Source organism: Hyla sarda, chromosome 3, assembly GCF_029499605.1.
Source record: "Hyla sarda isolate aHylSar1 chromosome 3, aHylSar1.hap1, whole genome shotgun sequence".
Lineage (NCBI taxonomy): Eukaryota > Metazoa > Chordata > Amphibia > Anura > Hylidae > Hyla > Hyla sarda.
Genome location: NC_079191.1, coordinates 190,149,976 through 190,174,528, shown reverse-complemented (window position 1 = coordinate 190,174,528; position 24,553 = coordinate 190,149,976). Strand labels below are relative to the sequence as shown.

Here is a 24,553-nt window from a genome sequence, read left to right as displayed (position 1 = left end):
AATGGCCCACCCTGTACAATGTTTTCAAATCATTGTGCTGAATCCTGGACGTCCTTCTGCAGCTGGCATGTGTTTTGCTGGAAACACTGGCGTCCATGCCAGCTGCTGGTAAGTGCCACTGTACTTTCTCCTTATTCATTCTGAATTGCTGTTTTCACGCTCAAGATAGAGCACTGCTAAATTGATGACTGAAAAGGACCAATGAGAGATCAGAGAGCCATGGGATAACAATAAAGGAAGCTAGCAGTGCCGACCAGCTATCTCTAACGCCACTTAGAAATAAGTATGACTTGAGAAAGACTGTTATGGCTTATAAACATGTAGGTATGTTTTCTGCTTTTTATAATGTTCCTGCTTTTAGAGGAGAACTCTAGTGGGAGAGATTTTTTCTAATTATGGCCTTAGTGTTTGATGTGAAAATAAATCTCCGGTGTCCTGCTCCAGTTCCCCACAGCGAATGTCTCCCTGGATCTGCAGCGTGACGGTCATCTACGGAAGCACCCAGGCCCAATGTGTCATATACTGCAGCTCAGTGAATTGTTGACCACAGCGATGTCCTGCCTTGGCAAGCAAATCTCTGAACTGCAATATGACACACTGGACCCGAGTGTTCCGTAGATGCTGCAGCTACAGGAGCACCGGAGGTCAGTAGATATTCATATTTTTATATCCCACACAACAGCCATAGTTAGAAAAAAAACAAAAACGATGGAGTTCTCCTTTAAGAAGAAGAGTTAAAAGAAAATGTAAGTTGATTGGTTACTGGAAAAGTTTTTCCCCTAAAAAATATAAAATAAGAGATGGGGAATAATATGTAGTAAAATGCATCTTAAAAGGACATAACTATAGCTGTAGTAGCCATAGCAGCTAAGGGGTCTAACTCTAGAGCAAACTAGATCAAAAACTTTAGGGCACATTTACTAATACTGGCCATACTGCCTAATGGCATACAATATCAGGATGTGGGTTCTCCTTTATACCCTCAGGTTGCTACAGAATTAAAGAATTAAAATTTCTATTCTACTATTTGCATTACTACAGTTTATTTTCAATAATTAGCAAAAGTAGCAATGGTGCATAAGACAACTAAAGAGGACCCTGTAAATAGGAAATTACAGAACCCAATGGTACCCTTTTCATTGGACCCAATAAACTCCATTACTTCTAATATGTGCTTTACTCTATAGAAGGTCAGACTTAGTGGAATCTAAATAAATTGCCTCTTTTTATTTTCATATATTAAATGTGCACTCTCATTAAAACTAATTTTTGCTATTGCACTCCTTATGGTAAATAAAACATATTTCTAAAATACTTTGTTTATAAAAAATACGTTTTTTTATGTTTTATTGGTGCTTAAAAAAGCTCAAGAGCACATTTTCCCCCATCTTATACACAGACTTAGGACCGAAGCCAGAACACAGGTAGTGCAGCCTGGAGTGCTGAGGGGGGGTCCAACCAACAGCACATGGCAGTTAAAGGGGTACTACCGTGGGAAACTTTTTTTTTTATTTTTTTAATTGACTGGTGCCAGAAAGTTAAACAGATTTGTAAATCACTTCTATTAAAAAAATCTTAATCCTTTCAGTACTTTTTAGGGGCTGTATACTAAAGAGAAATCCAAAAAAGAAATGCATTTCCTGTGATGTCCTGACCACAGTGCTCTCTGCTGACCTTTGCTGTCCCTTTTAGGAACTGGAGAAAATCCCCATAGCAAACATATGCTTCCCTGGACAGTTCCTAAAATGGACAGCAGAGGTCAGCAGAGAGCACTGTGGTCAGGACATCACAGGAAATGCATTTCTTTTTGGATTTCTCTTTAGTATACAGCCCCTAAAAAGTACTGGAAGGATTAAGATTTTTTAATAGAAGTGATTTACAAATATGTTTATCTTTCTGGCACCAGTTGATTTAAAAAAAAAAAAAGTTTTCCACTTTAGTACACCTTTAACTCCTTGGGGACGATGGGTGTATGCATACGCCCTCGCGTCCTGTCACTTAAGGAAGGAGGGCGTATCCATACGCCCTCCATATTTCCGATCACCGCAGCTCGCCGGGCGGTGATCAGACCGGGATGACTGCTGATATCTATCAGCAGGCATCCCGTGGCAATGCCTATGGGGGTCCTGAGACCCCCCATGTCGGCGATCGCAGCAAATTGCAGGTCAATTCAGACCTGCGATTTGCCGCGATCCGGGCAAATCGGGTCACTGGTGACCCGATCTCCCGGAAAATAAGCATGATCGGAGCTGTCAGAGACAGCTCCGGCCAGCCTAAAGGATAGGAGCGAGGTGGCAGTTTTGCCACCCCCTCCTATCCCCTGCCATTGGTCGGTCAGGCTTACCACCAATGGCAGGAGGGGGGCGGGGAGTTAGAGTTAATTTCCCCACGCTCTGCCCACCGATCGAAGTCGGTGCAGAGCGGGGGGAACACGGGCGGCGAAGAGGGAGCATGGTCCGGACCTTCGGAGGTGGCGGAGGCGGCATCCCGGAGCAGCGGCTGCAGCAGGAGGAGCGTCGTAGAAGGCTGCAGTGAAGATCGCGATAAGTGATCTTCACTGTGGCCTTCTTAAAGCTGCAAAACTACATCTCCCAGCATGTCCACAAAGCCAAAGGCTGTCTGGGCATGCTGGGAGTTATAGTTTGGCAACATCTGGAGGGTCAAAGTTTGGAGACCACTGTGTAGTGGTCTCTAAACTGTGGTCCTCCAGATATTGCAAAACTACAACTTTCAGCATGCACTGACTGACAGGGCATGCTGGGAGTTGTAGTTTTGCAACATCTGAAGTGGCACAGTTTGGAGACCACTATATGGTGTTGCAAAACTACAATTCCCAGCATGGCCAGACAGTCAGGGATGCTGGGCGTGTAGTTCTGCAATATCTGGCCCTTCAGATGTTGCAGAACTACAACTTGCAGCATGCCTGGACAGTCTAGGCATGCTTGGAGTTGTAGTTTTGCAGCATCTGGAGGGCTACAGTTTGGAGGTCACAACTTAGCGGTCTCCAAACTGTTCTTCCCCAGTTGTTGCATAACTACAACTCCTAGCATGCCCAGACTGTCCAGGCATGCTTGGAGTTGTAGTTCTGCAACATCTGAAGGGCCAGATATTGCAGAACTACACGCCCAGCATCCCTGACTGTCTGGCCGTGCTGGGAATTGTAGTTTTGCAACAGCTGTAGGCACACTGGTTGGGAAACACTGAGCTAGAGTCGGTTTCCTAACTCAGTGATTCCAACCCGTGTGCCTCCAGCTGTTGCAAAACTACAACTCCCAGAGTGCACTGACAGACCGTACATGCTGGGAGTTGTAGTCTTGCAACAGCTGGAGGCACATGGGTTGGAATCACTGAGCTAGAGTCTGTTTTCTAACTCAGTGGTTCCCCACCAGTGTGCCTACAGCTGTTGTAAAACTACAACTCCCAGCATGTACGGTCGGTCAGTACATTCTGGGAGTTGTCATTTTGCCACAGCTGAAGGTTTGGGGCGCCCTCCCCCCCCCATGTGAATGTACAGGGTACATTCACACGGGCGGGTTTACAGTGGCTTTCCTTTAAGGAAACTTACTGTGAATCCCCTGCCTGTGTGAATGTACCCTAAAAACCCTACACTAACAAATAATGAAAAGTAAAACACTACACGTATACCCCCTTACACGTCCGCCCCCCACCCCCCATAAAAATGAAAAACGTCTCATACGGCAGTGTTTCCTAAACGGAGCCTCCAGCTCTTGCAAAACCACAACTCTCAGTGTTGCCGGACAGCCATAGACTGTCCTGGCAGGCTAGGAGTCTTACAACAGCTGGAGGCACCCTGTTTGGGAAACACTGCTGTAGGGTTTTGGTGGAGACAAACCCCATCCTTGTAACCGGGTCCACCCCTATTGCAAATTCCTTATTCAGGCCTCAAATGCACATGGAGCTCTCCCACTTCAGAGCCCTGTCGTATTTCAAGGCAACAGTTTTGGGCCACATATGGGGTATCTCCGTACTCGGGAGAAATTGCGTTACAAATTTTGGGGGGATTTTTCTCCCATTACCCTTTGTAGAAATGGTAAATTTGGGGGAAAAAAACTGCACTTTAGTGACATTTTTTTTTTCATTTACACATCCAAATTTAACGAAAAGTCGCCAATCCCCTGTGGGGTGTAAAGGCTCAGCGAACCCCTTGTTACGTGCCTTGAGGGGTGTACTTTCCAAAATAGTATGATATGTGTTTTTTTTTTTTTTTTTTGCTGTTCTGGCACCATAGATGCTTTCTAAATGTGACATGCTCCCAAAAACCATTTCAGCAACATTCACTCTCCAAAATCCAATTGTAGCTCCTTCCATTCTGAGCCCTCTACTGCGCCCGCCGAACACTTGACATACACATATGAGGTATTTCCTTACTCGAGAGAAATTGCGTTACACATTTTGGGGGCTTTTTCTCCTATTACCCCTTGTAAAATTTCAAAAACTGGGTCTACAAGAACATGCCAGTGTAAAAAATGAAGATTTTGAATTTTCTCCTTCACTTTGCTGCTATTCCTGTGAAACATCTAAAGGGTTAACTTTCTGAATGTCATTTTGAATATTTTGAGGGGTGCAGTTTTTATAATGGGGTAATTTATGGGGTATTTCTAATATGAAGGCCCTTCAAATCCACTTCAAACTCAAATCCACTGAACTGGTCCCTGAAAAATTCCGATTTTGAAAATTTTGTGAAAAATTGGAAAATTGCTTCTGAACTTTGAAGCCCTCTGATGTTTTCCAAAAGTAAAAACATGGCAACTTTATGATGCAAATATAAAGTAGACATATTGTGTTTGTGAATCAGTATATAATTTATTTGGAATGTCTGTTTTCCTTACAAGCAGAGAGCTTCAAAGTTAGAAAAATGCTAAATTTTCTATTTTTTCTTCACATTTTGGAATTCTTTACCAAGAAATGATGCAAATATCGACAAAAATTTACCACTAACATAAAGTAGAATATGCAAAGAAAAATAATCTCAGAATCAGAATGAAAATTAAAAGCATCCCAGAGTTATTAATGCTTAAAGTGACAGTGGTCAGAATTGCAAAAAATGCTCCCGTCCTTAGGGTTATAATGGGCTCTGTCCCCAAGGAGTTAAGTGTGAGAGGAGCTATAATTGGATAAATCTATACACCCTCCCCCCCCTCAGCACTCCAGGCTGCACTTTCTGTGTTTGGACTTCGGTCTAAAGTCTGTGTATAAGATGGGGGAAACAGTGCTCTTGAGCTTTTTTAAGCACAAATAAAACATAGAAAACTTCATTTTTTTTAAATGAAGTATATTAGAAATATTTTTTATTTACCATAAGGAGTGCAATAGCAAAAATTTGCTTTTATGAGAGTTACCCTTTAATGAATAAAGAGTAGGTACAAAGATGTTTATGCTGTGGCAAATACAAAATGTACAAAAAAGAAAGTTGCAACAGCACTCTAGGTCAAAAAATGAAGGCTCTTAGTGCACTTTTTGATCAAAAAAACTTTCTTTTTTGTACATTTTGTATTTGCCACAGCTGCGGGCACCTGTGTATTAGGTTGTTGTGCTGGCTATTTTTCCTTTTGTTTTTACTTTGTAAATTGGGGGGTGTGGCACCCTCTTTAGCCGTGCACCCCACCCCTCTCAGACTGGAGGTGGTTTAGTCAATGGCTGATCCAACATGTCACACAGTCAGAGGCTATATGCACAGCAGAGGTGAGTTATCATGTTAGGGTCCCATCCGATATGAGGCCACCTCCGCGTGGTGGATGGGGGGACACATTTTGATCAAAAAGTGCGCTAAGAGCCTTCATTTTTTGACCTAGAGTGCTGTTGCAATTTTCTTTTTTGTACATTTTGTATTTGCCACAGCAGCCTGCACCTGTGTATTAGGTTGTTGTGCTGGCTATTTTTCCTTTTGTTTTTACTTTGTAAGTTGGGGGGTGTGGCACCCTCTTTAGCCGTGCACCCCACCCCTCTCAGACTGGAGATGGTTTAGTCAATGGCTGATCCAACATGTCACATAGTCAGAGGCTATATGCACAGCAGAGGTTATCATGTTAGGGTCCCATTCGATATGAGGCCACCTCCGCGTGGTGGATGGGGGGACACATTTTGATCAAAAAGTGCGCTAAGAGCCTTAATTTTTTGACCTAAAGTGCTGTTGCAACTTTCTTTTTTGTACAAAGATGTTTATGCCAATCCGACTAAAGGCCCATTTACTGAGCAACATTATGTTGCATTTGAAAAGCTAAATGGAGGCACCTATAAAAATGGTGCAGCAATAAGAGCTTGTTGGTGGTTACTTCAGTCATTTCCATAAACATTAGGTATTTTAAATGTTTTCTCACATCATTGTTTTGAAGAGTTAGTATAGCAATAAAATATTTCACAGATCGACTTTACTATAAGGTGGCCTGTAGTTTCGAATTTTCCTTTATTTCTATGGAAACAACTTAAAAATATTTTAAAATATAATAACTCGTGTAGAAGAAAAAAAAACAAAAGATTAATAGTGTAACCTTTTAAAGTAGGAAAGTATAAGGAACAAATTCAGCCTTGCTTATATGGTGTTATGCAAATGCCAGACACAAAATTGTGATCAGCACATAACAGGAAGGACTGGCTGCTGCTTCTCCGTGTGAGACATAAGGGATGCACCTCTGTCACTAGCAAGAATAATAGGAAAAAGTAACAATGACAGTGTGTTTCCTATAGCTTTTATCTGCCTAGTATTATTTGGATAGTACTAGTCAATACTAGACTATTGGGTCCATTGGAGATGTATACCTGTGGCATCTGTCACACATAGGTTTTGACACAAAGGGGATATATATATATATCACACAATGTTTAAAGGGGTATTCCAGGCCAAAACTTTTTTTTATATATCAACTGGCTCCGGAAAGTTAAACAGATTTGTAAATTACTTCTATTAAAAAATCTTAATCCTTCCAATAGTGATTAACTTCTGAAGTTGAGTTGCTGTTTTCTATCTAACTGCTTTCTGATGACTCACGTCCCAGGAGCTGTGCAGCTCCTATGGGGATATTTTCCCATCATGCTCAGCTCCCGGGATGTGACATCATCATTGAGCAGTTAGACAGAAAACTGTTACGCCGAGCGCTCCGGGTCCCCGCTCCTCCCCGGAGCGCTCGCTTCACTCCCTCCGCTGCAGCGCTCCGGTCACGTCCTCTGACCCGGGGCGCTGCGATCCCGCTGCCAGCCGGGATGCGATTCGCGATGCGGGTAGCGCCCGCTCGCGATGCGCACCCCGGCTCCCCTACCTGACTCGCTCCCCGTCTGTTCTGTCCCGGCGCGCGCGGCCCCGCTCCCTAGGGCGCGCGCGCGCCGGGTCTCTGCGATTTAAAGGGCCACTGCGCCGCTGATTGGCGCAGTGGTTCCAATTAGGGTTTTCACCTGTGCACTTCCCTATATTACCTCACTTCCCTTGCACTCCCTTGCCGGATCTTGTTGCCTTAGTGCCAGTGAAAGCGTTCCTTGTGTGTTCCTTGCCTGTGTTTCCAGACCTTCTGCCGTTGCCCCTGACTACGATCCTTGCTGCCTGCCCCGACCTTCTGCTACGTCCGACCTTGCTTCTGCCTACTCCCTTGTACCGCGCCTATCTTCAGCAGCCAGAGAGGTGAGCCGTTGCTAGTGGATACGACCTGGTCACTACCGCCGCAGCAAGACCATCCCGCTTTGCGGCGGGCTCTGGTGAAAACCAGTAGTGGCTTAGAACCGGTCCACTAGCACGGTCCACGCCAATCCCTCTCTGGCACAGAGGGTCCACTACCTGCCAGCCGGCATCGTGACAGTAGATCCGGCCATGGATCCCGCTGAAGTTCCTCTGCCAGTTGTCGCTGACCTCACCACGGTGGTCGCCCAGCAGTCACAACAGATAGCGCAACAAGGCCAACAGCTGTCTCAACTGACCGTTATGCTACAACAGTTGCTACCACAGCTTCAGCAGTCATCTCCTCCGCCAGCTCCTGCACCTCCTCCGCAGCGAGTGGCCGCTCCTGGGATACGCTTATCCTTGCCGGATAAATTTGATGGGGACTCTAAGTTTTGCCGTGGCTTTCTTTCCCAATGTTCCCTGCATCTGGAGATGATGTCGGACCTGTTTCCCACTGAAAGGTCTAAGGTGGCTTTCGTAGTCAGTCTTCTGTCCGGAAAAGCCCTGTCATGGGCCACACCGCTCTGGGACCGCAATGACCCCGTCACTGCCTCTGTACACTCCTTCTTCTCGGAAATCCGAAGTGTCTTTGAGGAACCTGCCCGAGCCTCTTCTGCTGAGACTGCCCTGTTGAACCTGGTCCAGGGTAATTCTTCCGTTGGCGAGTATGCCGTACAATTCCGTACACTAGCTTCAGAATTGTCCTGGAATAATGAGGCCCTCTGCGCGACCTTCAAAAAAGGCCTATCCAGCAACATTAAAGATGTTCTGGCCGCACGAGAAATTCCTGCTAATCTACATGAACTTATTCACCTAGCCACTCGCATTGACATGCGTTTTTCTGAAAGGCGTCAGGAACTCCGCCAAGATATGGACTCTGTTCGCACGAGGCGTTTCGTCTCCTCGGCTCCTCTCTCCTCTGGTCCCCTGCAATCTGTTCCTGTGCCTCCCGCCGTGGAGGCTATGCAGGTCGACCGGTCTCGCCTGACACCTCAAGAGAGGACACGACGCCGTATGGAGAACCTCTGCCTGTACTGTGCTAGTACCGAACACTTCCTGAGGGATTGTCCTATCCGTCCTCCCCGCCTGGAAAGACGTACGCTGACTCCGCACAAAGGTGAGACAGTCCTTGATGTCTACTCTGCTTCTCCACGTCTTACTGTGCCTGTGCGGATGTCTGCCTCTGCCTTCTCCTTCTCTACAGTGGCCTTCTTGGACTCTGGATCTGCAGGAAATTTTATTTTGGCCTCTCTCGTCAACAGGTTCAACATCCCGGTGACCAGTCTCGCCAGACCCCTCTACATCAATTGTGTAAATAATGAAAGATTGGACTGTACCATACGTTTCCGCACGGAGCCCCTTCTTATGAGCATCGGATCTCATCATGAGAGGATTGAACTTTTGGTCCTCCCCAATTGCACCTCGGAGATTCTCCTTGGACTTCCCTGGCTTCAACTTCATTCCCCAACCCTGGATTGGTCCACTGGGGAGATCAAGAGTTGGGGGTCCTCTTGTTCCAAGAACTGTCTAAAACCGGTTCCCAGTAACCCTTGCCGTAACTCTGTGGTTCCTCCAGTAACCGGTCTCCCTAAGGCCTATATGGACTTCGCGGATGTTTTCTGCAAAAAACAAGCTGAGACTCTACCTCCTCACAGGCCTTATGATTGCCCTATCGACCTCCTCCCGGGTACTACTCCACCCCGGGGCAGAATTTATCCTCTCTCTGCCCCAGAGACTCTTGCCATGTCCGAATACGTCCAGGAGAATCTAAAAAAGGGCTTTATCCGTAAATCCTCCTCTCCTGCCGGAGCCGGATTTTTCTTTGTGTCCAAAAAAGATGGCTCCCTACGTCCTTGCATTGACTACCGCGGTCTTAATAAAATCACGGTTAAGAACCGCTACCCCTTACCCCTCATCTCTGAACTCTTTGATCGCCTCCAAGGTGCCCACATCTTCACTAAATTGGACTTAAGAGGCGCCTATAACCTCATCCGCATCAGAGAGGGGGACGAGTGGAAAACGGCATTTAACACCAGAGATGGACACTTTGAGTATCTGGTCATGCCCTTTGGACTGTGCAATGCCCCTGCCGTCTTCCAAGACTTTGTCAATGAAATTTTTCGTGATCTGTTATACTCCTGTGTTGTTGTATATCTGGACGATATCCTAATTTTTTCTGCCAATCTAGAAGAACACCGCCAGCATGTCCGTATGGTTCTTCAGAGACTTCGTGACAACCAACTCTATGCCAAAATTGAGAAATGTCTGTTTGAATGCCAATCTCTTCCTTTTCTAGGATATTTGGTCTCTGGCCAGGGACTACAGATGGATCCAGACAAACTCTCTGCCGTCTTAGATTGGCCACGCCCCTCCGGACTCCGTGCTATCCAACGCTTTTTGGGGTTCGCCAATTATTACAGGCAATTTATTCCACATTTTTCTACCATTGTGGCTCCTATCGTGGCTTTAACCAAAAAAAATGCTGATCCCAAGTCCTGGCCTCCTCAAGCAGAAGACTCCTTTAAACGACTCAAGTCTGCCTTTTCTTCGGCTCCCGTGCTCTCCAGACCTGACCCTTCCAAACCCTTCCTATTGGAGGTTGATGCCTCCTCAGTGGGAGCTGGAGCTGTTCTTCTACAAAAAAATTCTTCCGGGCATGCTGTCACTTGTGGTTTTTTCTCTAGGACCTTCTCTCCAGCGGAGAGGAACTACTCCATCGGGGATCGAGAGCTTCTAGCCATTAAATTAGCACTTGAGGAATGGAGGCATCTGCTGGAGGGATCAAGATTTCCTGTTATTATCTACACCGACCACAAGAACCTCTCCTACCTCCAGTCTGCCCAACGGCTGAATCCTCGCCAGGCCCGGTGGTCTCTGTTCTTTGCCCGATTTAATTTTGAGATTCACTTTCGTCCTGCCGATAAGAACATTAGGGCCGATGCTCTCTCTCGTTCCTCGGATGCCTCAGAAGTTGATCTCCCTCCGCAACACATCATTCCACCTGACTGCCTGATCTCCACTTCTCCTGCCTCCATCAGGCAGACTCCTCCAGGAAAGACCTTTGTTTCTCCACGCCAACGCCTCGGAATCCTCAAATGGGGTCACTCCTCCCATCTCGCAGGTCATGCGGGCATCAAGAAATCTGTGCAACTCATCTCCCGCTTCTATTGGTGGCCGACTCTGGAGACGGATGTTGGGGACTTTGTGCGAGCCTGCACTATCTGTGCCCGGGATAAGACTCCTCGCCAGAAGCCCGCTGGTTTTCTTCATCCTCTGCCTGTCCCCGAACAGCCTTGGTCTCTGATTGGTATGGATTTTATTACTGATTTACCCCCTTCCCGTGGCAACACCGTTATTTGGGTGGTCGTTGATCGATTCTCCAAAATGGCACATTTCATCCCTCTTCCTGGTCTTCCTTCTGCGCCTCAGTTGGCTAAACAATTTTTTGTACACATTTTTCGTCTTCACGGGTTGCCTACGCAGATTGTCTCGGATAGAGGGGTCCAATTCGTGTCTAAATTCTGGAGGGCTCTCTGTAAACAACTCAAGATTAAATTAAATTTTTCCTCTGCATATCATCCCCAGTCCAATGGACAAGTAGAAAGAATTAACCAGATCCTGGGTGATTATTTACGACATTTTGTTTCCTCCCGCCAGGATGACTGGGCAGATCTCCTTCCATGGGCCGAATTCTCGTATAACTTCAGGGTCTCTGAATCTTCCTCCAAATCCCCATTTTTCGTGGTGTACGGCCGTCACCCTCTTCCCCCCCTCCCTACCCCCTTGCCCTCTGGTCTGCCCGCTGTGGATGAAATTTCTCGTGACCTTTCCATTATATGGAGAGAGACCCAAAATTCTCTCTTACAGGCTTCTTCACGCATGAAGAGGTTCGCGGATAAGAAAAGAAGAGCTCCCCCCGTTTTTTCCCCTGGAGACAAGGTATGGCTCTCCGCTAAATATGTCCGCTTCCGTGTCCCTAGCTACAAGTTGGGACCACGCTATCTTGGTCCTTTCAAAATTTTGTGTCAAATTAATCCTGTCTCTTATAAACTTCTTCTTCCTCCTTCTCTTCGTATCCCTAATGCCTTTCACGTCTCTCTTCTCAAACCACTCATCCTCAACCGTTTTTCTCCCAAATCTGTTCCTCCCACTCCTGTTTCCGGCTCCTCGGACGTCTTCTCGGTCAAGGAAATTTTGGCTGCCAAAAAGGTCAGAGGGAAAAATTTTTTTTTAGTAGACTGGGAGGGTTGTGGTCCTGAAGAGAGATCCTGGGAACCTGAGGACAACATCCTTGACAAAAGTCTGCTCCTCAGGTTCTCAGGCTCCAAGAAGAGGGGGAGACCCAAGGGGGGGGGTACTGTTACGCCGAGCGCTCCGGGTCCCCGCTCCTCCCCGGAGCGCTCGCTTCACTCCCTCCGCTGCAGCGCTCCGGTCACGTCCTCTGACCCGGGGCGCTGCGATCCCGCTGCCAGCCGGGATGCGATTCGCGATGCGGGTAGCGCCCGCTCGCGATGCGCACCCCGGCTCCCCTACCTGACTCGCTCCCCGTCTGTTCTGTCCCGGCGCGCGCGGCCCCGCTCCCTAGGGCGCGCGCGCGCCGGGTCTCTGCGATTTAAAGGGCCACTGCGCCGCTGATTGGCGCAGTGGTTCCAATTAGGGTTTTCACCTGTGCACTTCCCTATATTACCTCACTTCCCTTGCACTCCCTTGCCGGATCTTGTTGCCTTAGTGCCAGTGAAAGCGTTCCTTGTGTGTTCCTTGCCTGTGTTTCCAGACCTTCTGCCGTTGCCCCTGACTACGATCCTTGCTGCCTGCCCCGACCTTCTGCTACGTCCGACCTTGCTTCTGCCTACTCCCTTGTACCGCGCCTATCTTCAGCAGCCAGAGAGGTGAGCCGTTGCTAGTGGATACGACCTGGTCACTACCGCCGCAGCAAGACCATCCCGCTTTGCGGCGGGCTCTGGTGAAAACCAGTAGTGGCTTAGAACCGGTCCACTAGCACGGTCCACGCCAATCCCTCTCTGGCACAGAGGGTCCACTACCTGCCAGCCGGCATCGTGACAAAAACTTCAGAAGCTAATAACTATTGGAAGGATTAAGATTGTTTAATAGAAGTAATTTACAAATCTGTTTAACTTTCCGGAGCCAGTTGATATATATATATATATATATATATATATATATATATATATATATATATATATATAAATTTTGGCCTGGAATACCCCTTTAACCCCTTAAGTACCACAGGATTTTTCATTTTTGAACTTTCGTATTTTCCACCTCACCTTCTAAAATTTAGAACACTTTCAATTTGCTTGTTTTTTTTTTTGCGCCACAAATTGTACTGTAATGTCATCAATCATTTTACCACAAAATTTACGGCAAACCCAGACAAAAAATATTTGTGGGGCAAAATTGAAAAAAAAAGAACGCCATTTTGTAAATTTTGTGTGCTTTTTGTAAAAATTACAACTTATCTTTATTCTGTAGGTCCATACGGTTACAATGATACTTAATTTATATGTGTTTTATTTTATTTTACTACTCAAAAAAATTATTAACTACATGCACCAAAATTAGTATGTTTAAAATTGTCATCTTCTAACCCCTATGACTTTTTTTTATTTTTCCGCATACTGGGCGGTATGAGGGCTCAATTTTTTATGCGCCGTGATCTGAAGTTTTTATTTTTACTTTTGATCCCTTGTTATACATTTTTATAGGTTATACAAATTGACCAAAAATACACAATTTTGGACATTGGAATTTTCTTTATGTGTATGCCATTGACTGTGTGGTTCAATTAACATAATATTTTTATATTTTGAACATTTACGCATGCAACGGTACTACATATGTTTATTTTTGTTTACATATATATTTTTTATGGAAAAAGGTTGGTGAATCTAACTTTTATTACTGAAGGGGTTAAATCATATTTATTAACTTCTTTTTTTGCTTTTTTTACACTTTTCTTTAGTCCCCATAGGGGACTTTTACATGCAATTCTTAGATTGCATAGATTGATCAATGCCATGCCTTAGCATAACATTGATCAGTGTTATCGGTGCAGATCAGCAATGTCCGGTATTAGCCGTGGGTCCCGGTTGCTGATAGCACTGGAACCCACCAGGTATGAAGCACGCTCAGCTTCTGGGCACCCTTCACATAACAGACGCCGGCCAGGGACGTAAGTATACACCCATGGTCATTAAGGGGTTAAAGTGTAGTAAACTGCATATGCAAAAGGCATAATTAGCAGCCATTGTAGCTAGGGAGTCTAACTCCTTAAGCCTAAACTTCAGGGTACATTTACTAATACTGGCTATACTGTTTAATTGCATAAAATATCAGTACGTGGGTTCTCCTTTATATAGAAGATATTTTATGCCACCAGGGCCGGTTTTGGGCTTAGCGTGGTGGGGCCACAAAAGTCGTAATAGTGAACTAACAAGATTTGCACATTTTTGGCCACTTCAAATACCATCAAAAAATATCTAAAAATCAGTTGAAAAGTCCCATCAAAACAAAAATGATACCGATAAAAACTACAAATCACAGCACAAAAAATTAGCCCTCATACATCCCCATATACTGAAAAATAAAAGAGTTATAGGGATCAGAATAGTACAATTTTATATTTATGTATAGTTCCCTCACATTAGGTTGGCAGCATAGTTCCCCTACACTAGGATGGCAGCATAGTTCCCCCACATTAGGTTGGCAGTATAGTTCCCCCACATTAGGTTGGCAGCATAGTTCCCCCACATTAGGATGACAGCATAGTTCTCCCACATTAGGTTGGTAGTATAGTTCCCCCACATTAGGTTGGCAGTATAGTTCCCCCACATTAGGTAGGCAGTATAGTTCCCCCAAATTAGGTTGTATTTCCCCCACATTAGGTTGGCAGTATAGTTCCCCCACAATAGATTGTAGTTCCCCCACATTCGGTTGGCAGTATAGTTCCCCCACATTAGATTGTCAATATAGTTCCCACACATTAGGTTGGCAGTATAGTTCCCCCATATTAGGTTGGCAGTATAGTTGCCCCACATTAGGTTGGCAGTATAGTTTCTCACATTAGGTGCAGTATAGTTCCCCACATTAGGTGCAGTATAGTTCCCCCACATTACGTGCAGTATAGTTCCCCCACATTAGGTGCAGCATAGTTCCCCCACATTAGGTGCAGTATCGTTCCCCACATTAGGTTGGCAGTATAGTTCCCCCACATTAGGTTGTAGTTCCCCCATATTAGGTGCAGTATAGTTCCCCCACATTAGGTGCAGTATAGTTCCCGTACATTAGGTGCAGTATAGTTCCCCCACATTAGGTGCAGTATAGATTCCCACATTAGGTGCAGTATAGTTCCCCCACATTAGGTGCAGTATAGTTCCCCCACATTAAGTGCAGTATAGTTCCCCACATTAGGTGCAGTATAGCTTCCCCACAGACATACAGCCTTCAGCCATATACAGTGTATGGCTGGAGGCTGTATGCCTGTGTACTGCTCCACTTCAGTGCTCCGTCCATTGCTCCTCTGAAGTGCACTGAAGATGACGCGCAGTTAACTCCTTTCCTCCATTGCTATGGGCTACCTCCCGGTGGCCCCTGCATTTTTAAAATTAATGCGGGGCCGCAGAAAGGTAACCGGGACATCCTTGTGTCCTGAAAAGATCTTTTGGTACACAGGGATGTCCCGAATGTGATGGGGCCCCCTGCGGCTGCTCAGTGGTGGATCCTCCCCCCCTGGATCTGCCACTGAGCAGCCCGCAGGGAGCCCCCTGGGGGATGGGGGCCCCCTGGGCAATTGCCCGGATTGCCCCCCCTAATGCTGGACCTGTATGTCACTATTGTTTATCCTTAGGTTGCTACAAAATGTAAGCATTTATTCTGCTATTTGTATTACTACAGTTTACTGTCATTTATTTAATGTATTTGGTTTAACTTAAGATTTAATAAATGCATGTTACTGAATGCACAAATATTATTTAGCAAAAGTAGCATTACACAACTAAAGAGGACATCTTAGAAAAAAGTGTCTACTGCAAGGTTATCCTGCTCTAAGGAAAAGAGCAGAGGTCTGTTCAATTCCATACAGCAAATAAACAGAAACCCCCATGGAAACCATCTGAAATTGGATCAAAATGACACTATATGCATTCATTTACCCTGTATGAGATTTCCTGACACATTTGGCAGATGTGTGGTAGGAAAATAGCCTTAGTTGTACACTAATAAATTACGATGTGATCCTATTTCTATGTCTTTATTGTGATTTCTATCCGTAAAGCAAGCAGTATCTGTCAGCTTTTTCTTTTATTGAAAATTTAAGAACCTAGCCAGTGGATTAAGATAACAGCCACTGGGGCATGCATTACCCTGAAATACTGTACATGCCGTGTAAAACATAAATGTCCTACAGTATTTTGTTGCTATTAATAATAATAAGTAAAGACCAGAATTTTTCTTTAAAGTAATATTTTTTATTCACTTAGCAAAACAAGTGTAGACTGATAACAACAGTAAGCAGCATACAAGCAATACAGGCTTAGGGTATGTTCACATGTGCAGATTTTGCTGCAGATTTTCTTCTACTGATTTCCCTACCCTTTGACTTTAATGGATAGGAAAATCCTTATCAGAAAATCTTCTGCAAAACACTCACCCTTAGGCTATGTTCACTTGGTGGACATTCCTCTGAATGCGGCGTTAGGACCGCTCAGGGGTGCACTGTCCCATAGACGACATTCCATTGCATTCCATTTGTTGTATGCAGAAAGAATAGACATGTCTATTCTTTCTGCGGACACTGCAATTTGGATTTTCTGGCACAAAAATTCTGCAATATGAACAGCGCAACAGAATCCCATTGAAATCAGTGTGACTCTGTTGCTAAAGTATCTGTATGCAGAGGCGGTGCATTTCTGAGCCGTCCTAGCACCCGCTGGAAATTTCAAACGTGCGGAATGTCCACCCATTCTGCACATTTTAATTCCGTGTGAACATACTCTCATTTGGTATCACAACTAAACCACTGTATTAATCACATTCTTCTGAGAAGTACAGATAATCTGGCAGTATGCAGGTAAAGTAAACGCTCACTATAACTGAATATAAAATACATGGAAAACCAATATACAAATTTATAATGCAGGAACAAAGTGGCGGACAAGCATTCACTCATGAATCATGAAGGAAATGGCTTTAGCAGTTTAGTGACTATTAATGTAAAGAAGGCAAATTTCTGAAATACGGTACTTCTATATAAACACTTTTCCGGTTATGTCTCGAGCAGTTACTCTGATGACCATCTATGATTCAATCTTCAACCAATCAGATGTTGAAGGGAAAACTGTGGTTGTACTAATCTTACTTTATGGAAGTGACTTTCCATAGAGATACTGGTCAGAAATAACAGGCTGGGCAGAGAGTGACAAGGACATCTTGTGTGTTGACTGCCCAACATCATAAACAGCTAACATTAGGATACATGATGTGCTAACACCTATTCATGACATACTGTATCATCTCTAAAACCTTATGATTAAGGCAAGTGTACATTCCCCTTTAAATGCAGAGAAATAGTAGCACTCACTCACCCTTTAGTTGCCAGTAGCGATAAGGTTTATTTTCGTAAACAAACAGTAAAGTAGTGGTGGAAGGAGAGAAGTGAGGAGCTTCGTGGAGTTCGTGAAACAAGAGTCCCATTTCTTAGCATTTCCAGCTTGGTCCCGTCTTCACGTGATATTAGCATGATCAAGCGGGAAAAGACGTTAAACAGGACCATTGCTGGCCAAACTCCACAGAGCGCTTCGCTTTTCTCCTTACACCACTTTTCTGATATTTAAGAAAATAAATAAATCTCATCACTATTGGCAACTAAAGGGTGAGTGTTGTGCTACTATTTCTCTTTACATTTACATGACAGTCTATATCTATCTGCACATTTGCACCTCCTGATAATGCCTTATTAGGCTAAGTTTCCACTTGGTTTTTTTCTGGTAGTTTTTGGAGATCTGCCACTGCAGTTTTTGAGCCAAAGTCAGAAGTGGATCCATAAGGGAGGAGAAGTATAAGTCCTTCCTTTATATGTCCTATTCCTTTTGAATACATTTCTGGCTTTCGCTCAAAAACTGCAGTGGAAGTTTTACAAAAACTGACAGAAAAAAAAGAAGTGGAAACTTAGCCTTACAGTTCCCTTTTCCCTGCATGTTAAGTCACCGAACATTTAAATATCACCAGTGCCGAGAGTACTGTTCCTCCATTCTCTTCCGCCTTAGATTTTAAATAGTAGTTTCTGGCGTCCCACTCACAATGAATGATTTGGTATATATATCATTGGTTTTGTATAATAAAATGTCTTCTGCATGTATCTTTTCACAGTGTAAAATATACCAACATATTTTATCTTATGCACACATTTTCATCTGTAACTGTAAAATATGCTCTTGCAAAATAATTTTTTGTAGATTACAGACAAAACTTCATGTGTAATTAGTGATGAGCGGCATACGCCATATTTGAAATTCACGATATTTCGCAAATATATGGACAAATATTCATCCTATGTTTGCAAATTTTGCATATTCGTTCACTTTTCTTTCCATGTGAAATTCGTAATGAAATTTTCAAGGTGCGCGTGCGCATGTGCATTATATCTTTCAACTGACTACTTTCCTATTGGTTGCCAGGGATGTTGCTAACCTCTGACAACTGTATTTGCATCCTTCTCATTGGCCCACAAAGAAGAAAGGGATCAGTGTCCTCTGGAAGGGCCGATATTCACAAATTTTCACATATACTCATATTGGAGCTTTCTTTTGGACCACAAGATGGAAGCAGGCAGGGATGGTCACTTTTTATTTACACAGTACACATCATTGCGATGTGTACTGTCAAAAAAAAAAACAATTTTTGTCATAACGAATATATATCGCTGTATTCTAAATATTCGCAAAATCGCGAAGTGACGATGTTCACGCAAAAATTCACAATTCGAATATTCAGACTCAACACTGTGTAATATGGAACACGTTGGTAAGTTTTAAGCTATTTGAACATACCATTACGTGTCTAGTATATTAAATTTAGTTGACGTTGTGTAGTAAAACCAATATGGCTTTCTTCCTAATAATAGGTTAATAGAAACTCCACTGTGCTGAAAACATGTATGACTCTAATTTCATTTCTAAAAAGACCCAAGGAAAGATTCTGACTCATAGATGAACTAAGGCTCTGTTCACACTGACCTTTTTTTCCTTTCTGCCAAGAGCTCTAGTGATTATATTAAAAACAGCTGAGTTCCCATGGAAACGTGACGGACTTCATTATCCCATATGATGACAGAGAATCCAACAAAAAGTGGGGGAGTGATCTACAGTAGGGAAACCAATAGCACATATGCACAATAGTAATACACTTTTGTATACATATTATGGCCTAGATAAAATAGTATGAAGACTCCCACTCTTAACTTATACATGCCACACCACTATTGAATTTTAGATTCAAACTTAAACGCAACTAAAATCTTTAAGGCTGTGTTCACATGGGAAAAGAATTTAGACATTTAAAGGGGTACTCCACCGACAAGCATCTTATCCCCTATCCAAAGGATCCTCGCGATCTCCGGCCAAGCTTGGAGCTTCCGCATTCGTGATGTCACGCCACGCCCCCTCCATTCATGTCTATGGGAGGGGGCTTGGCGGCTAGTACATAGCCATCACGTCTCCTCTTATAGACGTGAATGGAGGGGGCGTTACGGCTGTAGTCACCAGTCATCCAGCACAGAGCGGAGTTCTCTCTGTACACTCTGACTGGGGTGCCGCGCCTGAGATCGCAGGGGTCCTCAGTGTCGGGACCCCCACTATCAGACATCATATCCCCTATCCTTTGGGTAAGGGATAAGATGTTTTTAGGCAGAGTACCCTTTTAAGCTGAGATATTAACTAGGTAGCCTACTATGAAATGCTATTGAATGGGAGGTTATAAATTACATAGTGGTTGCTGCTGTTCTTGAAGCATATTCTAACCAAAGCCAGTATTTGTATTAACTCCTTTTGTTTTATGCATAGCCAATACATTTATGTTATATGTAATATGAAATAACTATGTGCACTATTTTTGCTTTTTCATTTCTATAGATTCATTGTTTGTACCAATTTTTGGCATCCTTCCCCCCCCCCCCTTTTTTCCTATTTTTTTTTACATTTACAAAAATTATAACGCAGGAAAAAAAAAGTTCCAAAGTATTTGCCACTTGATGTCTCATTTCCCTTCAAATTGCTATCCTTTGCCTGATGTTAGGGGAATTCCATCTCTAGTAGCAGACAGACCAAGATAGAACACATGAAATAGGGTTGGGACTTAGCTAATGCTATGTGCAGGAGAGAGCCCAGGGTTTGTCCATACATCCTGAGCCCATCTGCCTCCTATAAAATTCAGTTTCAGTTTGACCAATAGATTGAGACTTCCTTCTCATCTCTTACCACCCATAATGTTCTGGGTAGTTGTCCCTTGTGTAGCTTGCCAGCAGCCACATTAGTTCACTGCCTAAAGTATATCTGTAATAAAAAAAAAAAAAAAAAAAAAAAAAAACTTTTGACATGTTACCGAGCCATTGCAAAAAAAAACTAAACTAGTCAGCAGGTGAATGTGCAGGTACACTTTGTTATGACAAATGCGAAACAAACAAAATAAAAGGTTGCAGGAGCACTCTGCAAATGCTAAGGCACATGAGCACCCTATACTGTATATAGAATAAAGTGTGATAAGTGCCTCACAGTTACATTTACAGTTAATATTGCAGTAATGCAATTCAGAATATTTCATATCTACAGTGCTCTTGTGCCTCAGCATTTGCAGAGTACTGGTGCAACCTTTTTTTTTTTTTGTATGTCATGAAGATTTGTCACAAGTTTTGATCAGGTGATCAGGAGGATGAGGTTAATAAATGCACTTCACTCCTCAGCTTGTAGACATCTTTGTGTTCTGATCTCATTATAAGCCTATGGGGCCATCAAGAGAAACTGAACTGAGATTGCTGCAAGTTGGGGAGTGACATGCACTACCTTGCACCTCTCCCCACTGGTTCTCCTGATCGGTGAGGGTCTCAGCACTGAGATCCCGATCTATCAACATGTTTTACATAAATTGACATAACCCCTGCTTTGCTGTAATCGCTGTCCATCCTCCTGCCACAATCCACATGTGTACTGCTGGCAGAAAACCCAGATTGGTTTTGCTCTGAAAAAGGAAAAATGGGAAATAGCTGTGCAACATGGAGGTGAATCTCTGGGACTGAAATAACCCTGTCCGAAGGGTTAATATAAACACATGTTTTTGAAGTACAGGTATGCATTGAAATAGAAATCTATAGCAACAGGACCGTCTCCCTGTTGCATTCTGTTATAAAGGTATTCTTTTTCTGATCTTGAAAAAAATAACAGTACATTTCAACAGGATGTAAAAATAGGGCGTGAACAGGGTCTATTTCTACTTACTAGTATTGAACAAGCTTGCTGATCCTCTAGATAGATGCATAAAATTAACAATATAATTCACAATATAAAACAAGGCCTTTTTAAAGAAATGATTAAAAATGCTCTCTTAGGGTACGTTCCCACCTGTCATATACACAGCGTGTTTCACGCTGCGCAACATCTGTAACAGCAACGGGAAATACGCTGCATATCCCTCGCTCACCATACACACAGGGCTTTCGGCGGCAGCCCTATGTGTGCAGTGAGTTTTGGAGGCGGGGCCGTGTGCTGGCATGACTGTGACGCGCGGCTCCGTCTCCAAAACTTACTACACACATAGGGCTGCCGCCGGAAAGCCTTGTGTGTATGGTGAGCGAGGGATATGCAGCGTATTTCCTGATGCTGCTGCTGATTTTGCGCTGCTTGAAATACGCTGTGTATATGCTAGGTGGGAACGTACCCTTAAATAGTATTCAAATATTACTTAATAAATTCATCCTCAAAAAAAAACCTAAGGAATTTATGTTTTTATTTGCCTAATATATATATATATATATATATATATATATATATATATATATATATATATAATATGTTTATATTTGTTATATAAGACCCAGTGCTGCCTGGATGGTGTTCAACTAGCTGGTCTCATCCTGACCTTTTCACAATATATCTCAATTTCAATAACATGTAGTGGTGTTAGAAAGTATGTATGTTCACACCTTCAATCGACAACCTGGCAGACAATTCTATTTAAAAGGATATATCCCTAATAATGCTGAATTACATTTCCATGAAGGTGAATGACTATCTCCACTGATCAGCTAGCGCTGTGGTCTCCAAACTGTGTCTTTTTCAGATGTTGCAAACCTACAACTCCCAGCATGCCCGGACAGCCGTTGGCTGTCTGGGCATACTGGAAGTTGCAGGTTTGCAACATTTGCAGGGCCACAGTTTGGAACCACCTGCCTAATAATATGGAAAGCATCCTTCAGTGTCTGGCCTAAAGAAGTTAAAAGCCGATCTTCAAAGACCTCACATTGGGGCCTCCATGGGTCGGACTTGTTTTTCCAACACATACCACTAATACGGGATCCGATTGAGATATGAGAAATTTCGAGGCCAAGTCAACACCCTGAACCCTTTAGGCACAATTTTTCAATCTGCCTTAAACCAAAACTGGTTTTGCCGATAACACCCAATCACCCAATCACAGCTCGATATCACATATTCGAATTCGCAATATTTCATGAATATATAGACAAATAATCGTCCTATATTCGCAAATTTCACATATTCATTATATTCGCATATGTGAATATTCGCCTATTCGCGTATTGGAGGAAGAAAACAGTGAGGGGGTGGGTAACTTTACTATTGGTTGCTAGGGATGTTGTTAATAACCTCTGACAAGTGTATTTGCATCATTCTAATTGGCCCACAAGTGAAAAGAAGGAATATGCGAATATTCATATATGCGTATATTCACATATGCGAATATGCGCATATGCAAATATTCACATATGCGAATATGCGCATATGCGGGATACAAGCGAATATTCACAATTTCGAATATATAGCGAATATATTCGCAATATTCGCGAATTTGCGATATTCACAAAAAAAATCGAAATGCAAATATTCGCGCCCAACACTAGTTGAGATATGAAAGCTGAGCTGTGATTGGTTGTTATGGGCAAAACCAGATGGTTTGGGTCTAAGGCAGATCGGGAAAGCTGGGTCAAAGTCATGTTCCTCAAACCAATTCTTATCAACTTTTGCAGTGTGGCAGGGCACATTATTCTTCCAAAAGACACCATTGCCAATCGGTATTGGTTTCAAGGTTACGGCTGATCTTTGTATAGTGGCAAATATTGACATCAGTCAAAAGTAAGAACTCTACCTATACATACACACACACACATATATATATATATATATATATATATATATATATATATATATATATTTCTCTAAAATTACTTCACTAGGAAGCTCAAACAACATTTGTTACAATCAACAGGATAATTTTGTATACATCTTTTTTCCACATGGATAAGCTGAGCAATACGAGGGAACACATAGTACTATTCAAATGGCTTCTCTTCCATTCTGCCTTTAACCTGCAAGACATAGAATAGAAGAAAATGATAAATATTTAGATTGTCCATGTTCCATGAGCTTACAAGTATATTTAGGTTTTTGATCCATACTACTCAAAAAGTGGAATAAAGTAACTTTGCTGCTGAACAAAGTAGAAAACGAAACTGTAGGTCAGCTCATCAGTATAGTACAAAGGTGAAAAATATTAAAAACACATAGAGAAACGCACCAACGCATTTCGACCTGCTAGCAAGTCTTAATCGTGGTCATGATTAAGACTTGCTAGCAGGTCGAAACGCCTTGGTGTGTTTTTCTTTGTGTTTTTAATATTTTCACCTTTTTATTACTTGGATTTTAACCATGTTTGAATAAAGCTTCATTATTTTATTTGACTGGGAGCCGGATTATCTTCCTTTCCATGTACATAACTTTGCTGCTACTTTTTAACTTAAAGGGGTTTTCTAGCTGATAAAAAAAATACCTGTGTATAGGGGAGAAATTTCTAATTTCGAGGAGGGTTGGTGGTAGTCACTGCCAAGACTAGTACATATTGGAAGGTTGGGGCTGAAGCACTCAATGAGGAAAGATGGGCTTTGTTCTGGAAATCATGGAAGGTCCGGTTGTGGCTGGTTGGACCCCCCCCCCCCTCCCCCCTTGACCAGACACTTATATCCTATCCAGTGGATAGGGGATAAGTTTTATTAGCTGGATGATCCAGAAATAGAGTTTTATTTGATGGATTATTCAGAAAAACGTAGCTGTGGTCTTCCAGAACAGTGCCCCTCTTTATCTCAGTGTGTGTGTGGCATTGGATCATTGTCATTGAAGTGAAAGGGTAATCCACAAAACAAATTCCCACAGGACCACAATCCAAACTCAGGAAGGGGAATGTATATCAAAGCAAAATAGAAAATAGTTACCTAAAGGGTAACATACAGCCTTTCTAAGACCAAGCTTTCCATTTTATTTACTTTTTTTACACTTTATTTATTTCTTACAATATATATATATATATATATATATATATATATATATATATATTACAACAATCATGTGCATTAAATACCACACTGATGCACAGCAATTATAGTCTTTTTTCAATTAAACAGAAAAGATGATCATATATCAATATGTTGCTTAAAGGGGTACTCCGGCGAAAAATTTCTTAGCCACTATCCAAAGGATTAAGATCTTTAGTAGTTATACACCTCCTCTGAGGCTGTCTTCTATGTTTTTGCTGATATTTTTCCAAAATTGTGTCCAAGATGGTGATATTTTACTGCAATAAAGTATGGTA

At 43.0% G+C, this 24,553-nt stretch overlaps 1 protein-coding gene across 1 annotated transcript in view; it reads right to left on the bottom strand.

Moving 5' to 3' along the window:
• Nucleotides 1–19,394: 19,394 nt before the first annotated feature.
• Nucleotides 19,395–24,553, bottom strand: part of MLIP (muscular LMNA interacting protein) — a 394,933-nt gene continuing 389,774 nt past the window's right edge. The window contains exons 14-15 of the mRNA XM_056565747.1: nt 23,192–23,276; nt 19,395–20,232 (exon numbers count right to left, since the gene is read on the bottom strand). The gene's annotated coding sequence lies outside the window, so the exon portion shown is untranslated. The remainder of the gene's footprint in view (nt 20,233–23,191; nt 23,277–24,553) is intronic.